Source organism: Corvus kubaryi, unplaced genomic scaffold (assembly GCF_017639235.1).
Source record: "Corvus kubaryi isolate FWS band 111438036 unplaced genomic scaffold, C.kubaryi_AGA036_p1.0 37354, whole genome shotgun sequence".
Classification (NCBI taxonomy): Eukaryota; Metazoa; Chordata; class Aves; order Passeriformes; family Corvidae; genus Corvus; species Corvus kubaryi.
Window position 1 is genome coordinate 10,059,359 of NW_024581116.1, and position 18,230 is coordinate 10,077,588.

Below are 18,230 nucleotides of genomic sequence, written 5' to 3' on the forward strand. Positions count from 1 at the left end.
ACCAGGTGAATATAGTTCTCTTGGGGTTTTGGCACTAGTTAAGTGCCAGGCACCCATGAAAAACTATCCACCTATTTTCTTCTGCTATAGCTGAGCAGAGGAGGGGGAACTGAAAACTTCATGAGTTGAGATAAGGATTAGGGGAAAAACATTTTAAGGCAAAACAGGCTTAAAACTTAAGCAGTATAAAGAAAATTTATTAACAGAATTAAAAGTAAAAAGGTTAATGAGAACTAAAATAAACCTTTGAACACCTTTCCCTCCCAGTCCCTCCCTCCTTCCACCAACTGTGCAAGAGACAAAACATGGGGTGGTTTTGGTCAGTCTTTCACTTCTTAAAAATCTTTCTTCAGTATGCTTAAGGAAAAGAGTTTCTTCTGCTGTGCCATGGGATCCTTCCCACGGAAGATAGTTCTCTGTGAACTTTTCCAATGTGATTTCAACTTTCACATACAGCAATCCGACCCGTGCCTTCTGCAATGTGAGTCCCTCCCATGGGTCAAGCAGTCCATAACTGCCCAGCATGGGTCATTTTAGTTCATGGGGTTTAGTCTTTTAAGGATGAGCTGTTCTAGTTTGGAAGCAAGGGTTCTCTTTATCCCTAGAAGCAAAGGTCCTCTCTCTCTGTTCGAGTTCCTTACTAGATTACAGCTTTTCAGCATCCCCTTGCTCCAGAGTGGACACCCTTGTTTCTCACGGGCTGCAAGTGGATCTCCACATCCTCCCATGCACTTATGAATTACAGGGAAACAGTTTGTTGTATTATAGTCCTCACCACGGCGTGCAGAAGAATCTCAGTTCTGGTGCTTGGCGCACATTTTTCCTCTCCTTCTTTTCATTGACCTCAATGTTGCCATGTTGGTTCTCCTCACGTGTCCTCACTTTTCCTTTGTCTCTGACTCAGAAGAAAGTTGGCATCTGTAGGTTCGTTTGTTCTCGAGTTCCATCAATTGAAAAGTTCTTATAGAGCTTCACTGTGCTGAAAAGGTTGATTTTGTCTGGGCTCCATATCTGGGAATTGTTCGCCATGTTTTCGTCACTTGCCACATGGTCTCTGCCTGCATCACATGGGCAGCCCCAGCCGCATGGTCCTGGCCTCAGGATGGCCCCAGCTGCATGGCCCCCAGCAGCCTCTGCTGGGATGGGCCCCAGTGGCTGCCTCACCACCCCTCCGGAGAAGAAAAGACAGCTTCCCATGTTTTTTTTTTTCCTTTCTTAAATATGTCATCACAGAGGCATTACCAACTTGTCTAATTGGGCTAGAAACCTGCCCATCATCAGAGCCTTCAGCGATTGGCTCTGTGCTAGACATAGAAGTTTCGAGCAGCTTTTCTCCCACCCCCACCAAAAACCAGGCTGTGTTAAACCAACACAAGTTTCCAAAATCTGATGACAATTTCCAAAAGGTTTAACATATTATATTGTATGGAATTGGTGCAATTGCCATAATTGCAGCTAGATGTGCCAGAATGCAGTTTTCCTATGTGGAAAAAGACAGACTCTCTTCTATGTAAGACTTTTACCTCTTAGGCTTATAGTAAATATTTTTGTGTAAATGAGCTTCAGCTGAAATATGGTTAATTAATATTCACTCCATTTTATCAATCAGCAGAAAATGATAAGATTGTGTACAATAAATTTGAAAATACTGAAATATCTTACATATGTTATTACATATTTTTTAATTTTCATAATGTCTAATATAATTCACACCAGTAATGTAATAACGGTCCATGAATACAGAAAACCTTTCCCAGATGAAGATATACTAAGAGTAATGACCTTATTTTCAAGAAAAAATATTACATTGCTTTCAAAATTTGACAGGGGTTGTCCTGGGGTGACGTTATGAAGCTGCTGTATTCCTTAACCGTCTGCTCAATGCCCAAGGATGCTGTGCCTTTCGGATGGACCTGCGGGGCGGAGCCACGGCACTGAGTGCGGGGCAGCTGAACGGCTCAGCCCAAGGGCTCGGGGGCTCTGGGGGGTCTGGGCAGGGCTCGGGAGGGAGTGTGCCAGGAGCGCTGTGCTGCTTTTCTGGGTTTCTTTTGTGTTCCACCTAGCTGGGCAAAGGTTCTGTTGGAGTTTTTTTCTTGTTCTTTTTTCCCTTCCATTCCCCTTGCCTCACTGCCTCCCTTCCCTCCTCGCTGGTCCGGGGAGCCTGCAGGGGTGGCCCCGGTGGGCCCATGGGGTGGCCCCAGCTGGTCTGAGCCTGGGTGTCTGTTCGTTCCCTCTCCAGGAATTTGTTGTATTTTGAGGGGTTTTTTTTATCCTGTTCTACCCTGTTTGTTTGTGTGTTAATAAACAGTTTGTTTTTTTCCACTTTCACTTGCTGTGACCCACTTGTCTTATTGGTGGAGGAAAAGGGGGGGCCCTTTTCCCTTCGAAGGAGACACTCACTCTGGAGTGTTTCCTCCTGAAGTTTTGTCTCTAAAACTGAGACATAAAAGTGAAATTAAAAATAGAGTTACTTTCAAGTCAATATATCTGAAAAGTCTTTTAAAAATGTTTTTAATCTCTGTACTTAACAGTTGAATTGGTTTTGAAATCTGCTCAGAAAGGCATCTTTCTCGCACCTAAATGTTGGCTCAGCAGAACTTTATTCAACCTGTGGCTTATTGTTTTCAATAAGAGGTCAAACCCAGATTAACAACATAAAAATGTAACAAAGTCACATCATGACTGAAGTATGCTGTATATGCTTCTCCTGAGGTATTAATGAGGGTTGATAGGTTTGTTAGGTTAAAAGTTTAGGGAAAAAGATTAGTAAAAATGTTCAGATTTTCACAACCAAGGTTTGATTATAGTATCAATAGTCTGATTTGCCATGGTCTTTTCCCCTTGTGGAGCATTATTTCCTGAGACTCTGGTATTGGTTAATACTGAAAAATAATATAATTCCAAAAGAAATTAAATGTTTGTCAAGACTGCTGAGAAAAAGGGACCAAAGTGAAGAAAAGAATTTTATCTTTAAATGGACTGGAATTTTGTCAGTGTTGCATTACTTTCCCTCACTTACTGCCTAGTTCCAAACATCTGCAACTGCTTTCTTTCTCCTCAAAAAAACACGATTTGAACTGTTTCATTAGAAAAGCAAAGGCAAAAACATATCTCGAAATCCTGCATGAGCACTTTTTAAACATTTGGAAGAGCATTCTTAAGATTAAAACTTCTTAAACCCAGGAAAAGCATTGCCAGCAGGTCGAGGGAGATGACCGTGATTAGTGATGTGGTCACATCCAGAATGCTGTGTCCAGCTCTAGGCTCCTCAGCACAAGAGGCACATGGAACTCCTGGAGTCCACTGGAGGGCAACAAAGAAGTTTAGGCGACTGGACCACCTCATTTGTGAGGAAAGGCTGAGAGAACTGGCCCTGTTTAGCCTGGAGAAGAGAAGACTGAGAGGCAACCTCGTCGATGTGTGTAATTATCTGAAGGGAGGGTGTCAAGAGGGTGGACCACATTCTACTTGGTGGTGCCCAGCAACAGGACAAAAGCCAAAGGGGAGAAACTGATGCACAGGAAGTTCCACCTGAACACAAGGAAGAGCTTCTTTACTGTGCAGGTGACCACAAACTGGAACTGATTGCCCAGAGTGTCTGTGGAGTCTCCTTCACTGGAAATATTCAAGAACTATCTGGACTCAATCCTGTGCTATCTGCTCTGGGATGACCCTGCTTGAGCAGGGAGGTTGAACCAGATGATCCCACTGGTAGTCCCTTCCAAGTTTAATTCTGTGGAATTCTGTGAAATTCTATGAAATTCTGTGAAACTAATATTAGGAATCTGAATTATATAAATACTTGTGTGGAAAAAAAAAAATATATATATAACATTCTAGAATTAAGTAAATATTATAGATAGATAAGACACTTATAAAACAGAGAAGGTGAAGTTAGTTTTAAATCAATGAAATCTAGATTTGAATCTGCTTTCTTTGGCTTCATCAAAATTTTGTGTTAGAATTGATAAGCAACTAGTATTAAATAAGAAGAGGAAATTAAATAGAGGAAAATATCAGCTTTAAGACCTATGAATTATTTTCATTTGTGCACTTTAATGAAAGGACATTTTCTTTCCTAGATGTCAGATAGGCAATTTTCTTTTCTAAAGATAACGCTCTGACTTAGAATAGTCTCATCTTAAATATAGCATTCAGTAGAAAAGCTAGTCTGGAAGTTACCCCATTATTTTCTTATTGTATGAGTGCGGACAAGGAAATATGAGACTAAGTTTTGTGGAACTGCTCATGGCTTGTAGAAGGTACACTGAGAACGATAAGGGAAGAAACACTGCAGGTTTTTTTGTTGTTGTTGTTTTTTGACATAGGTGTTACTTAGTCAAAAGTATTGTTAGATTCCTTCTTTCTCATACTGGAGCTTTCAATCAGAAGTTGTGTGGTTCTTTAAAAAGTAAGCTGCAAAAGCATAGGAAGCTTACATTACTTGGTACATAAACTTGTTTCCAAGCTTCTTCGTGCTCAAGTGTACAAATTGCTGGACTGTAATAGGTGCAAGTCCAGTTCTTCCTACCTTTCAGAAGAATAATTTTTTCCTGATTGCAAGACTCTTTTGCCTATTGAAGACCACATTGTGTCTAGGCGTGTCTTTTTGGAAGGTTTTCTCAACTCCATGAAAGGCCTTTGGCAGGAATCTCTTAATGAAGTCCTCAGGCCTGTGCTACACAGGAAGTCAGATGAGATGGTCTTAACACTTCTGGTGGTGTCAGTCTGGAAGAATGTTAGACCTAAGTCTTCTTAGAGAATATTGGCTTTGGGACAGAAAATCAAAAACCTCACTGTCCTTGCTGCCCACTCTCCTTCGCACTTAAGCTTATCTCACTTTCAGAGAAGGTTTGATGGTTTGAGGAAAAAATATTCATCCTTAGTTTATTTGTGATGCAAATACACTTTGCAAATAGAAAAATTAAGACCTTATTTTGGGGGTTTCTCTACCCAAAGTTAATGAGTGAAATGAATGCAAAGCTTCTCAGGACTCAATAGGGAATAGCTCCTGCATTAAACAAATACTGTGGATAACGGAACGAGCACTCTTAATGTGCTACAACAACAGGAGAGCTAGAGACTTACCCACATTTCATTGTAGAGTCTCCATCAGGATTAGAGAACTTTGTTCCTTTAATTAATACAAGGCAAAACTTTTACTCCATGGCTTCTCATCCTCTTCTGTCCTTTTTCATTTCTTTTTAACATTAGTTCTTTAACAAATCCTTCTTTTCAGGGACCAAAAGCTGATATGTTCTGGGGAAATGCCAGCAAGATGTTAGAGATTGGCACAACTAGCTACTGTCATTCTATCAAGACAATAGGATTTGAGCAAAAGGGGTAGAGTTCTCCATGCAGAATTTAGCTGCTTAATCCTCTCTTGTGGGCTGGCACAAAATCAACAAAAGAAAGAAACCAAATTACCCAGCTCTGCTTTGGCAGATTTAGCCACTGTCAGCAGGCCAGAAGTTAATTCCCTCATATTCTTGTTTGCCACCAACTACGGCAGGCCTTGCTGAGCCAGCTTTCCTGTGTAAATCTGTCAGCTGAAATGATGCACAGCATGAAGAAGGAGAGAAAGGACATGCAAAGAGTGTGGTCCTTTTGCCAAATCAAGTCCCCAGAAGTCAGGGGGCTGGCACTGGAACTGCCTCCTTGCCTTCATCCTGAGTGACATTTTGGACACAAGATGAGAAAGATTTACAGTTTCTTAAACCTCCATCACACACACACACACACAGACACACGCACACACACCCCCACCCACACCCACACCCACCCTTCCTTGCCAATAAGTAGGGATTGCTGCTGCATTAAGTTCTGTGCGTGGGAGCCTGTTTCCCTTCTGGCACTCAGCACAAGCTTCCAGCTGCTTAGCATCTTTCTGAGACTCAACAGTGTGTAGGGTATGATATGTTAATAATGAGGACTACACAGTCATCAAGGCCAGTGAAATTGCAGTAAGGGTAGGAAATGCATCATCAGTTTGCTCTGTCACAAATACTGAGTAGTCACAGCGTATGGTGCCTTTTATTGTGTGCCCAAACTAAGCTCTTGGGTGGATAACGTGACACAGGGGAATCAGGCTGTTGTGTGTCATTCATTATTCTCTTCCTTCCCTAAAAATCAAGTAGGATCATTACTGTGAGAAAAGGTAAGTTAGGTGCAAAATATTTGCAGCGATATGCAAAGAAATCACACAGCTTTTGTCTTCTCATTATGAACCCCAAAATGAGGATTGATTTATGAAACTTTTTACTTAGGGATGTTCCTCTTAAAGCAAAGAAAATCTTGAAAGTTGGAAAATTAGAAAGAGAAATACAGTCTCCTTAAGAGAGAAGTGAAGGAATACAGATCTTTTTTTAAAGGAATTGGTTTCCACATGAAAATCACAAATGCCCAAGGATTTCACATGCTGTTAGTGCAAAAATGAACATTTCCTTTAAGTACTTAATGAAACATGTTTAATAGAATAAGCAATCCTGCAAAAATGTAGAACTGAAATTCTCAGTTAAATTATGTGTTAACACTTCTGGTTGACTTTATTCTTGTACTGGAAACATTTTTCACTAATATTAGACCAGTATATGCTGTGTGTGATGCACTATGATAACAGAGTATATCGCTAATGAAAGCAATGTAGTTTGGTGAGTCGTTCTTAAGTTCTGATAATTTCTGTTTCAGATTATGTAAGTGCAAAATGATTGTGCAGTACAATTAGAAAAATCCTTTTATTTTTGCCTTTGTTGAGACAAACCTTTAGACACTCATCACAAACGTATTTATTGATTGTAATAATTGCATTAAACGAAAGGATAGATGAAGTATTTTCCTCCTAATATCTGGATTCCTTTCTTGACATCAGGCAGCTACTTCAAGCTCTTACAGCATCACCTTACGCAAGCGCCAGACTTGGCAATTATGCCTCCTGAACCTAAATATTAATGGGCAATTTCCTACTACTCATGTATGCCAAATCTTGACACAATCAAGAGAGTAAACTTGCTGCAATTTCTGAATTAAATGGACAGAAAACTAGTACAAAAAAAGCCTCTCATCTATTTTATTTCTAGCTCTAACCCAAGACATATGTTTGTGTTATTAAAAAACACTATGGAAATGTTGAACAGAGAATTGCAAACATTCTCAAACAGGTTAACCTGGGTAAAACTGGATGGGAGGATGCTACCTAGGAGAGACAAGTGCAAGATGACTTACTTACAGGGAAATAACCAACTGCATAAATACAGGTTAGGGAATATTTGATGGATGGGGTTCCAGTTCTGCAGAAAAGAATGCAATTTATCACTTGTTATGCCATATTTTTTGTAATAGCCTTTCAGCACTAAAACTGGACTTTGAAGGCAGTTTAAATGGGAAAGTAGCAAGATCCTACCTTGGCCTCAGATCTAAATAGAAGTATTTCATTGAAACACCTGACCCAGAAGTGAAATCACTATGCACATGCCCTGTAGTTAACGGAGATAAATTGGAACTTCCAGAAGAGAAAATACCTTGATAAGACTTTGGAGATCTTTCCTAACTGTTTCAATAAAGTGCTTAAATTTGCATGGAATAGGTCCAGGTCTAAGTATCTGTGGAAACTGAATTTTAGAAATCCTATGGCCTTATTAGTTACCTAAGTGACTTAGGTGAATTTTTGAAATGTGCTTCTGAGCTCTCATGCAAGCATTCCATCTAAACTCCTAAAGTCCCATAGAAGAGACAGCAGGCATTTTCAAGACATTGGATGTGTTTACCTCATGTCTATGACTGCAAAGAGGTTTCAGTGATGCAAGACGATAAACAAACTCATTAATTAAAATTTATAAGGTTGCAATTATACATTAGGGACATAGTTTAGTGGTGGTCTTGCACTTGGACTCAATGATCTTAGAGGTCTTTTCCAGCTTGAATGACGCGTTCTATGATTCAAATGCTGCAGTGCTGTACTTGCTGAGGTGTTATGCAGAGGTCACACGGCCTTACCCATTGCATAGATGGCACTTTTCTGTACTTGCAAATGGTGTATAATGCTGAGGTACTTCTCAGGCATGTTTTCTGTATTTTCCTACATGACACAGACATACTTAACATACTTAACATACTTTTGAGCTAGCTTGAGATCTAGGTCAAAAAACAGTCAACACAAATCCATCCAACAGAGAAGATCATGATAGTCCCTGAGCCTTATATCTCTGGACATCCCAGCAGGGCACCTGGACATCTCATCCAGCTGGGACTCATACTTAAGACAGGGTTGGGGAGGAGGGAAGGGAGGGATGTTGTTTGTGAAAATAGTCTGGATGTTTTGTTGTAAGCTTCATGTAGATTAAGAAATGCTTCAGAGAAACAAAGCAAAAATGGTTTTGTCTGTAGAGAAGCCTTCACTTTTGTTGCCTAGTCAATAGGAGTGCATGGATGTAGATGAGAGCAAGTTTTGGCTCACATAGTTTGAAATCTATTTGAACTCTTAAAAAAATAAGTTTTAAAAAGGATTTCCTTCCTGTCAGAAAAAAGCCAGAGACATCAGAGGAAAAGAGTCAACCACATATGTGTTTCTTTTTATGCTTCCTAATCAGATGTAACGATTGCTCACACTGAATAGATAGTTTTCATTCAAGGATGTGCATTCCTGAGTCTTAGGACCCTGCCAAGTATAAAAGCAAACAGAACAAGACACACATGAGGTGATATATGCCCTTCGGCTTTCCTGACTGCAGCAGGACTGGGGGAATCTAACAAGAATCCCTCTTGCATCCTGGCTGTTGTAAAGTTCTCAAGAGAAATCACAGCTGGCCTAGGTCCAGTAATTATCCCTTTATTGGGAGGGTAAATTACTTTTCTCAGAACCAGAAGAACAACAGCAGAAGGAAATGTGCTATAAATAGGTCTGCAGAAAGCCTAACAAAGGTGTCGTAGTGCATGACTTATTCCACCATCCATGACACCATTATCAACAGTGATTCTCCAGTCTGTTACTGGGATAGAAGGGGAGAAATTAAAAAGTATATTAATAAACTGAAGTGCTGAGGAATTATCAAAAATTTTATATGATTTTTATATAAAAAGCTTCTAACTAGAGTCCACTTTTTCTAGGTCTGTCTGTAGTACAGATATCACAGCTTTTGTATGTGTAGCTGAGCTAGTTCAGGTATTACCACAAAGTAGTAACAGCAATACAAAACTGAGTAAAGATGAACTGCCTAACTTTTCACCCCATTTTTTAAGTAATATTGCAGCTTTACAAAGCTCTATGTCATTACAGACAAAGTGGTACCAAAAATAAATCATTAAGACTTAATTAGGTATATCTACACAATCTGCATTATTATGTACACACGATCTGCATTATCATATACCCTATATATCTCTATATCCTAGTACTGTACTGGTAGACAGCTGGTATCTTTGGTTTCTTAAGAAATCTGAAGAACTAAAATCACTACTGGACTGAGAGTCTGGAGAGATGGGATTTATTTGCACAGTTTTTTACTCATCTGTGATCTTGAATATATAATTTCCCTCTGCCTTTCCTCTTCTCTGTTGATTGTCTTTGAAGAGGGAAGGCTGGTGAAAATACAATGCCTATTAAAACTGGTAGTAATTTTTGTGACTTCAGCTTTTCCAGTTTAAGTCCTATTTCTGGACAGTACTGTGCACAGTCTCCCTGCTGTGCACGCACATACACGCACCCCATAAAAAAGCATAAAGAAATGAATTCCATTCAGGCCTGCCATTAGTCATGACTTTTGCATCAGGAATCACAACTGTTTTCTTCAAACTGGGGGGAAAAGGTTTCTCATTATTAATATTATGTTACACTTTTTCTGCATTCCTTAGTTTTGAATGGTGATGTGTGGAATACTCACACATTCTTACCAGCTAGCGCTCGTAGTTTAATGCCTTAGAAAGCCTCGGGCAGCCTAGAGAGGTAGCACAGGCAATCCAGCATTTCAGTAGATCTAAAAGCAGTAAATAGTAGCTGCAAAGCTGATATCACCAGTAGAAGCAAAGAGGGAGAAATATAGCCTTCGGTTTGCCTAATTCCTGCAACTAGAAGCTTTCAAACAGAGACAGAAACACACAGATGTTCACAGAAGGATTGCAAAGCCAAAGAGGGCGGAGCCTCTCTTGGGTCCTTCTCTTATTCGGAGAAGGGGAAAGGGGAGGACTGGGGGCGGACCCGGGGTGACCGGCCAATCAGACACTGCTAAAGAGTTTGAGTTACATTTGGGTTTGCCTGCGCTTGGAACAAAGGAGCTCAGAGCACATGGCAGAGGCAAGTCCTGGCTTGTCTTGGGGAGGGGGAAGGGAAGCTTGGAGCAGGCAGCAACAATTCCCTATTTTTTTTTCTTTAAAGCTGGGTTGTAACTCTTAGTAACTTCAAGTGCATAGAACAGTAACAAAACAACAGTGCAAAACATAACTGGAATCTATCGTCCCTAGAACTCGACAGTACCTAGGATGTCTTTAAACTAGTTCCCCAGTTAAAACTCAGGGGGTTAGTCAGGATATCTATGGTATGGAGTATCAGGACGAAGATTTACAAAATCCAGTGCAAAATGTGAGTGCAAAACAGTGCAACTTAACTTAAGGGATTAACATCAAAATCTGCAGTAGGGGGTTTATATGAGGGTGCAAAATCAGGATCCTTTTTTTGGCGTCTCCTCCAGGAGGCAGTTTTAACCTCCTTAACTTTTGAGGAAGTGACATAAGGTTTTACCCATTTCCCTGGGATCCACCTCAGTCCTTGAGGGGTAGATACACTGGCATACCCACATCCCCAAGTTACAAGTTTGTATGGTCCTTGGATTTTTGAGTCTCTGGGTCCTGGATCAGGACTTCTGGATTTTCCTTCAGTTTCTGTATCCCGGTGTTCTGGAAATGACGATAGATGGGAGGGTTTGGATCCTCAAAGGTGCCATTCAGGAAGTTTATGGTAAACAGTGCTTTGCTGAGTCTGAGGACAGGTGAGTTGAGTTTAGTGGTCCCTGACTGTTGTAGCAGCATTTGCTTGAGGGTTTGATGGGCACGTTCAACAATGCCTTGTCCAGATGAGGAGAGGAATACCTGTAATATGTCAAAATCCCCACTGCTGACAAAAGTTTTTAAACTCCTGAGAGGTGTAGGCAGGTCCATTATCAGTTTTTATCTCCTCAGGTATACCAAGCACAGCAAAAGCTTGGACAAGATGTTTTTCAACGTCCTTAGCCTTTTCACCTGCATGTGCAGAGGCATACATAGCACCAGAGAAGGTATCAATAGAAACATGAAGGTATTTTAATCTCCCAAATTCAGGGAAATGTGTGACGTCCATCTGCCACATTTCACCACTATTAATGCTTCTGGGATTGACCCTCATGCCCAGTGATGGAAGCTGTAGCTTCTGGCAGTTGGGACATGTTGCCACTATTGCTTTTGCCTGTGTCCGCAACAGATGGAACATGCGGATAAGAGCAGGAATATTTTGATGGTACATGGCAGTGATGGGCAGACAAAATGACATCAATTGTCTGAAATAGAACAACTGAGCTTGTGACATCACTAAAATTTTTCTCTGCTTTTAATTCTGAAGACATATGAAGGCAGTAGTTCTCAAATATCAAATCCATTCTCCCTTTAGGAGGATATTAAAGCTGTCTGTTGCAAATGTTCAACTCTGCAAACCTAGGTAAGGAAAAAAACAGCTACAGCTTGTAGCTGTGAGTATATGGCCAGGAGAATAAATTGCTAAAGAAAATCTAGATTTGCAGAATGAACTATTTTTAAAGTGAAATGGTCTTTTTTTTTAAACCCAGAATTTTTAGGAGAGTGTCAACTTCAGTACAGCCACATTTCACTGAACTATAATACTGTCTTACCTTTGAGAAGTGGATCCTATCTTGTCTTCATATGTTGGTTGGCTTTATTGAGATTGTTTGATGTCACTGAAATATCAGTGGTTTAAATAAACACAATTAAAATAATTCCCAAAACTATGCTGCTTGACGTTCCTCTGATTTCCGAAAGTGGAGACACTACACATTGGTGTCCGTCTAGTACAGCCACACCATCCTACTAAACAAAATGTACCCAGGTATGTTCTCAGCTGTGGAGGCCAACTGGCACAGAGCAGTCTGTGTACATAGCAGTAAATTCCACTAGCAACCAAACTGCCCATTGGGAACAGTTTCTGCCCATATTAAATCCCAGGAATTTTCGGAGAGAGTGCTAGCTGACTGAGTTCAAAAATCAGGACAGGGACCATTCTGACAATTTCCTAGTCTAGATCACTGAATAGCAGTACCACAGAACATGCCTTGACAGTGTTTAATTTGTGAGTTTAGATGCAGCTCAGGAGGGATGCAACTTCTGTGTGTTTTCTTTGTAAACAAAAGGAAATGGACTTGTTTTGGGTGCAATTCGTCCTATACTTTCAACTATAGTCATGTAAAACAAGTTGAATGAAGCAAGCCCTGAAGGTGTCCATTCATTTTCATTGTCTGCAAAGTCAGCCTAGAGAGACTTACTAAGATAAAGAAGAGAAATCTAGAGGGATGAATCTCCCTCATATTATTACAGCAACAACTTAGTGATGGTGCACAGCCAACAAACATCTTTACTTTTCCAGCATATGAGGCTACCAACTTGGATAGCAGCTTCTTTCAGGCACAAAATCCAGATTGACTCCTAGTTTTCAGATATCAAAAGGTTTCTGTGTAAATCAGTTTTTGCTTATTTACGTGTGCAGTACAGGTTTTTCAGGAATCTGAAAGAAGCTGTTATTTTTGCAACTGCGGTATGAGATAATTAGACACACAGCAGTAAGAACTTGTATGATGACGAGTTTGAAAAGAAAAGTAGGAACATAAGATCAGAAGAGCACTTTCATGATACTAAGACCAGTCCCCTCCAGTGCAGGCAAATCACAGACATTACAAAATCCCTTTCTAAATATTTATCTGTACAAGTAGATATTTGTTCCTGTGCTCTTGCTGAATGATTGAGTCAAATAACTTCCCTTCTCTGGTTCTTACAAAGTTTCTTCCAGTTTACAGATTAAATTTATGCTTGACTATTCTGTCTTATTCTTGTGCCAAGTTTGCCATTTATCTGAAATAATAATTTTCCTACTCTGCTGCTAGCCTCCATGACATCCTTGTGGTGAGAAATCATATCTTCTCTTAGTCTTCGTTTCAGTGAGCGATAGCAGTGAAGGTCTTTGGGTCTACTACCTGTATCTAGTCTACCTTCTGTGTCTATTTCAGTTTAAATTAGCCTTTTTGAGCACAGCTTTCATAAAATGTACAGTTAAAATTTCTCTAATTCCTTGCAAAATTATTTAGCTTATTATTTATTTCAGCTGGAAATTAGCCATCAAATGCATCTGTTCTCATTTGTCTTTTCTAGAGAGACATCTTACTCAGTCTGGAGGTTATCCCGGTGCTCATTCTGTTTCTTTATTTGAACATAATGAGATCTTTGACTTTTTCTCACATCTGAGGTGTGATTGTTTCCATCCTGTTTGCATTAGATGGGGGCCTTTGCCCCATGTTCAACTTCTTCATGATTTTTGAGACCTGTGGAAAAAAAAAAATCGTATTATTTCAAACAAAACTTTATTATCTTTAGTCACATTCTCATTCTGAGCAGCAGAAGTTTTGTTTCTTCTTAAGGTACTTTTACAGCTGAACAGTTGTTTCTATAGCTGCAAGGTTTAACTGATCTTTTGAGTCAAATCACTTGCTTTTACTTATTTCTATGACATGAGGTTTGTTTGTATATTTGTTCATTTTTTAATTCTTTATGGTTCCTCTGCTTAATCCTCATATTCCTTTTGGAAGAAGTGGTTCATCCATTTATCCATTTGTCCACTGACTGGTAGGGATAAAACAGCAGTGTTACTTCTGACCCCTTAAAGTTATCTGACCTTCATGTTGCAGTTACCAAGTTATGAAATTTAGTAGTAAATTTTATATAAATTCTAAGCTTTATTCTTGAGTATACTGTTTTAAAACTGAAAATTTTAGTTGCTGGCATTATTTTCTTTAACATGTAATTTAAATTGAATAAGTCCATGACGACTTTAGGTAAAGTTGTTTTCTACAACTATTTGGCTACTACTAATGGGAAGAGTATATAATTTTTTCAAGGTTCCATTACTTTGGCAAAATTCTGTCTTAGCTTTTGTCACTATACTATAATTAGTAGAATATGTTTTCTAACCTTTATCTGTGATGTAATATAACATAATGACTTACTTCTTCCCAGTATTTATCTTCCTGACAGTAATAAATCTGTTCCCTTTCGAATCCCACCTTGGGAGCCTGCAGCATAGCTATGGTAATGAGAACCCTTCCTTGAGTCGAAGGAAAATCTGTCACACCTGAGACATTTTGACATAAACACTTAAGGTTCAGTGAAGAAGTATATTTCTATAAAACTTTGTTTCATCAGGAATTTTTCTCACCAGTTCCACACACATCCCCCAGACAGATGATACAAACTTTAATCAAGCACAGGTCTTGCAAACGACAACCAGACAAATTACCAAGCAACTGAGAAACAAAGACTTGCTCCTCCTTCTATAGAATACCTTATGCTAATTCCAGTGTTTTCTGCTTTTTCCATGCTGGTTCCTTTAAATTGCCTGAAGTATTTGATAAAGGGGGAAGCTATATGGACCCCAACTATAAAAAGCCAGTATCAGACCCATTTTCTATTTTGGGAACTTCCACAGAAAGAAAGTCTAGAAAATATCAAAGTCTAGAAAATATAATAAAAGTTAATTTTACAATATAGAACTAGTGAATGTCGAACAGCAGTTTGACGCATGCAAATTGATCTACTCACAGCTGTCTGTGATGAAATGAGGGGAGAGCAGTGGCTGTTCGTCTTAACTTCAGGAAGGCTTTTACTGTCTCCCATCATGTCCTCGTTTACAAACAAATGAGGTATGGACCAGAGAAATGGAAAGCAAGGCCAACAAAGTATTGTATCCTTTAGGTATTTCCTTGACAAGAAGGAAATTATAGGTCAAGACCTTAAGCAACCTAATGTGACTTCAAGTCGGGCCATTGCAGACTGAAAGACTTCTAGAGGTCACTTCCAGTTGAAATTATTCTTTACTTACTATATGCCAGTACAATGAAAGAATATAGGCAAAAATAAAGAATGTAACTTTCCCTCATGTTTCACCAGTTCCAGTCCAACACAGGCCATCACTGTGTGAAAAGTTCTGTCAAATAATGATTACTTTGTGGTTTAAGAGTTGGAGAGTAAGTTTTTTTCCACATCTGTTTCAGGTGATAGACACTCAGTGTCCCGGTTTGAGAGACTGCTAGAAGTTGTACCACATGAAACTATGGCTTTTGCTATTTATATTGTAAAGTATTAGTGGAGTTCACAAGTACAAACCTGATTATGATCTGAATTGCTCCCTTATTCATGCTTGGGACAAGCTGAACAGGTCTTGTGCCTCTGCTAGGTGTGTACGTACTGGGCACAGAACAGAAACCTTCAAATTCCAGATATGTCTACGATACTTTATGGAGGATGAATTCACTGGCAAAAACTATTGCTCTCCTTAATAATTTACATGCATTTTTAAGCAAATCTATCACCCCATGAGAGTATATGTATGTGTATATTTAAGACAGCGCACACATGTTTTTTGGAAGAGGAGGGCTATATTCTAATGTTGTTTGCAAAACCATAAATCCAAAATAATAATTAGTGGCTTTGTTGAATATATTTTGGGTAAAAGAGAGTTGGAATTGAAATGCGTTAGACCCTTCTTTTTTAAATGCTCGAAATAGAGGAATGGTCCCGAGCAGGGTTTTGGCCTTAAACTAACATTTTCTGAGTTCAGGAGCCATCATGGCCCAAGGACTATTCCCAAAGCACAGTTTGGACTTACAGTGGTAAAAATTGCTTAATGCTGCAGACATGGCAAAATAGTTTCAGTTGGCTTCTGGACAACCAGTTTTTTATTTCTTTGTTCACTGCTGTTTATTAACAGAGAGGTGGGCAGTGTCTCTCTCCTTGTAAACTTCTGGTAAGCTTCTGGTAACCTCTGACAACCAAGTCTCAAGTTTTGGTAAGATTCGTTGCTCCGGCTTTCCATAAATTTGAAAATAAAGCCCCAGTGGCCATTATCATAATTTTAGGAAACAAATGATTTTTCCATAAACATTAAAATAAAGGCTTTCTCACTTAAGATCTGGCATTCACCTGAAATTAAATATGTATTCAGTAGCTTCAGCTATTCTCTGAATTGAGGATTTTGGTGGGAAATAACATAAAAAACCAAACAAACTGGAAATGTTTCTCCATAGCTCTTTTTTTCTGACATAAGCTGTATACATATACATAGAATCATATTTTTCTACAGCATTATATCTATGTTTTTATATATATTGATAATACCTATCTTTTATGCTTACCAGGTTAAGTATCAGTCCTGGTAAGAGTTACCTATTCAGAACTTAGTTATCATGTTGTTTATGCATATAATTCTCATTGTTTTCCATAGGCATCACATAACCCAAAACAACAGCATAATTACATCCCTGGATTGACTCCACTTATTGTAATGAAATTATCCCAGATTTACATTAGCATAACTCAGAGCAGAAGTTTACCTCACAGTCTTTATACAAGCTGTGTCTTAACCCAGTTAGATTTTGGTCAGTCCCTTTAAAATATAAAAAATGCCCTTCATAATAAAAGTCATAAGACTTTAGAGCGTGACCTTCAGCTTTAACAATTCAGAAGCTCCTAGGGTCCTTCCCCTCATTAAAGAATGAGAATAAATTCTGACAGCTGAAAAAATATAAAGGGTCTAGTGTCAGTCTGAGGAAACAGGTTTTCATTTTGTCACAGATGACTTCAGTTCACAGGTTCTCAGTGGAAGGGGAAATCATCATCTACTTAACACAGGATTAGTTGTTCAGAACAGCCTATGATCAGAGGGAAAAAGCCCCTGCCCCACACTTACTACAGTACTAAACAGGCAGTGACAGAATAGAAAACTTTTCCATACCAATGCAATATGACAGATTCACCTTTTCCAACACTTACTCTTTTTCTCTTCACTAGGTTCTTCCACACACTGTTACAGTGTTATACCTTCCCATGTTAGCCCAGCTCACTTGGTTGGTATAAGGTCACAAGAGTTTCTGTGTCACTGATAGCTGTTACTGATTTCTATGTAAATGAGACTTTTCTTATCTTGGAGGGAGTTTGGTTTTGGTTGGTATTTGGTGTTTTGGATTTGTTTGTTGATTTGGTTTTTTTAATACAGCTGTAAACATAGAAATAATTCTACAACTATTAGCTTAGTCTTTCATCAGTGTTTTAATATGTTTCTGGTATTATCTTTTCTATAAATAGATCACCTTACCTTACATTCAAGGAGTTTATATTTACATTCACCATAAAGACAAAGTAGCTGACACTTTCTGCAAAAAAAAATGTCCTTTTTCTCTTATGGATGCATATGAGATGGAAGGATGTGTTTGAAACCCTAACGCTGAAGGAGGCCCTTCCTTTTTTATGAGAATTTTAATTTATAACAGCCATGTTGTACTACTCTTTTCTTCTCCCTGTCCATTTTAATAGAGAATAATGAGACAAACTTCCAGCTGAGGATCTTAAAGCTCATCAGGGCATTTGCTGCAGGAGTGTGTTACAGAACAGGACATTTACATTTTTTATTTTCTTTGGCACTTTGTGCCATCTGGCTTAGACATCACTCTGTTCATGTCCTCCTGACATCGGTGCCGTTGTTCACCTAATTCTGTATGGGATTTTTAAGAACTTTATTTAGACCTGTGGTTTCTACTCCCATTTGGGTTATCTAATGTTTGGGTCCTGAGATGCCTTGTGTGGCAGTGTCTAAACCTGGGCAGAGCTGCTACTATAAAATAAGCTTTAACAACAGAGTTGTAAGGCACATTTCTGCAGGCCCTCCTGTACAGTTTGCAGCTTCTGCAGTCACATGCACAAACATGCATCTTGAGGCATGCAGCCAAAAATCTACCTAATGTAGGCTGTAGTAAATAATTCAGAATGACTAATTTATTTCAGAAAAGAGCCATGATATACCCATGAACAATATGAAATAGAGAGAGACAGAATTCACTGAATACATTATTTTCTACTGATTATTTGTTCAGCTCCAGCCAGCAAACATCATTCCTGATTTGCGTTACGACAGAAAAATTAATATGGGTACAGTCACT

The 18,230-nt window shown here is 39.1% G+C and overlaps 1 long non-coding RNA gene across 1 annotated transcript; it reads left to right on the plus strand.

Moving 5' to 3' along the window:
- Positions 1 to 1,272: 1,272 nt before the first annotated feature.
- Positions 1,273 to 17,985, plus strand: LOC121666901. The gene is made up of 3 exons (XR_006016831.1): positions 1,273 to 1,375; positions 7,949 to 7,952; positions 17,974 to 17,985. It is a non-coding gene; the product is annotated as an uncharacterized LOC121666901 (long non-coding RNA).
- Positions 17,986 to 18,230: the final 245 nt, after the last annotated feature.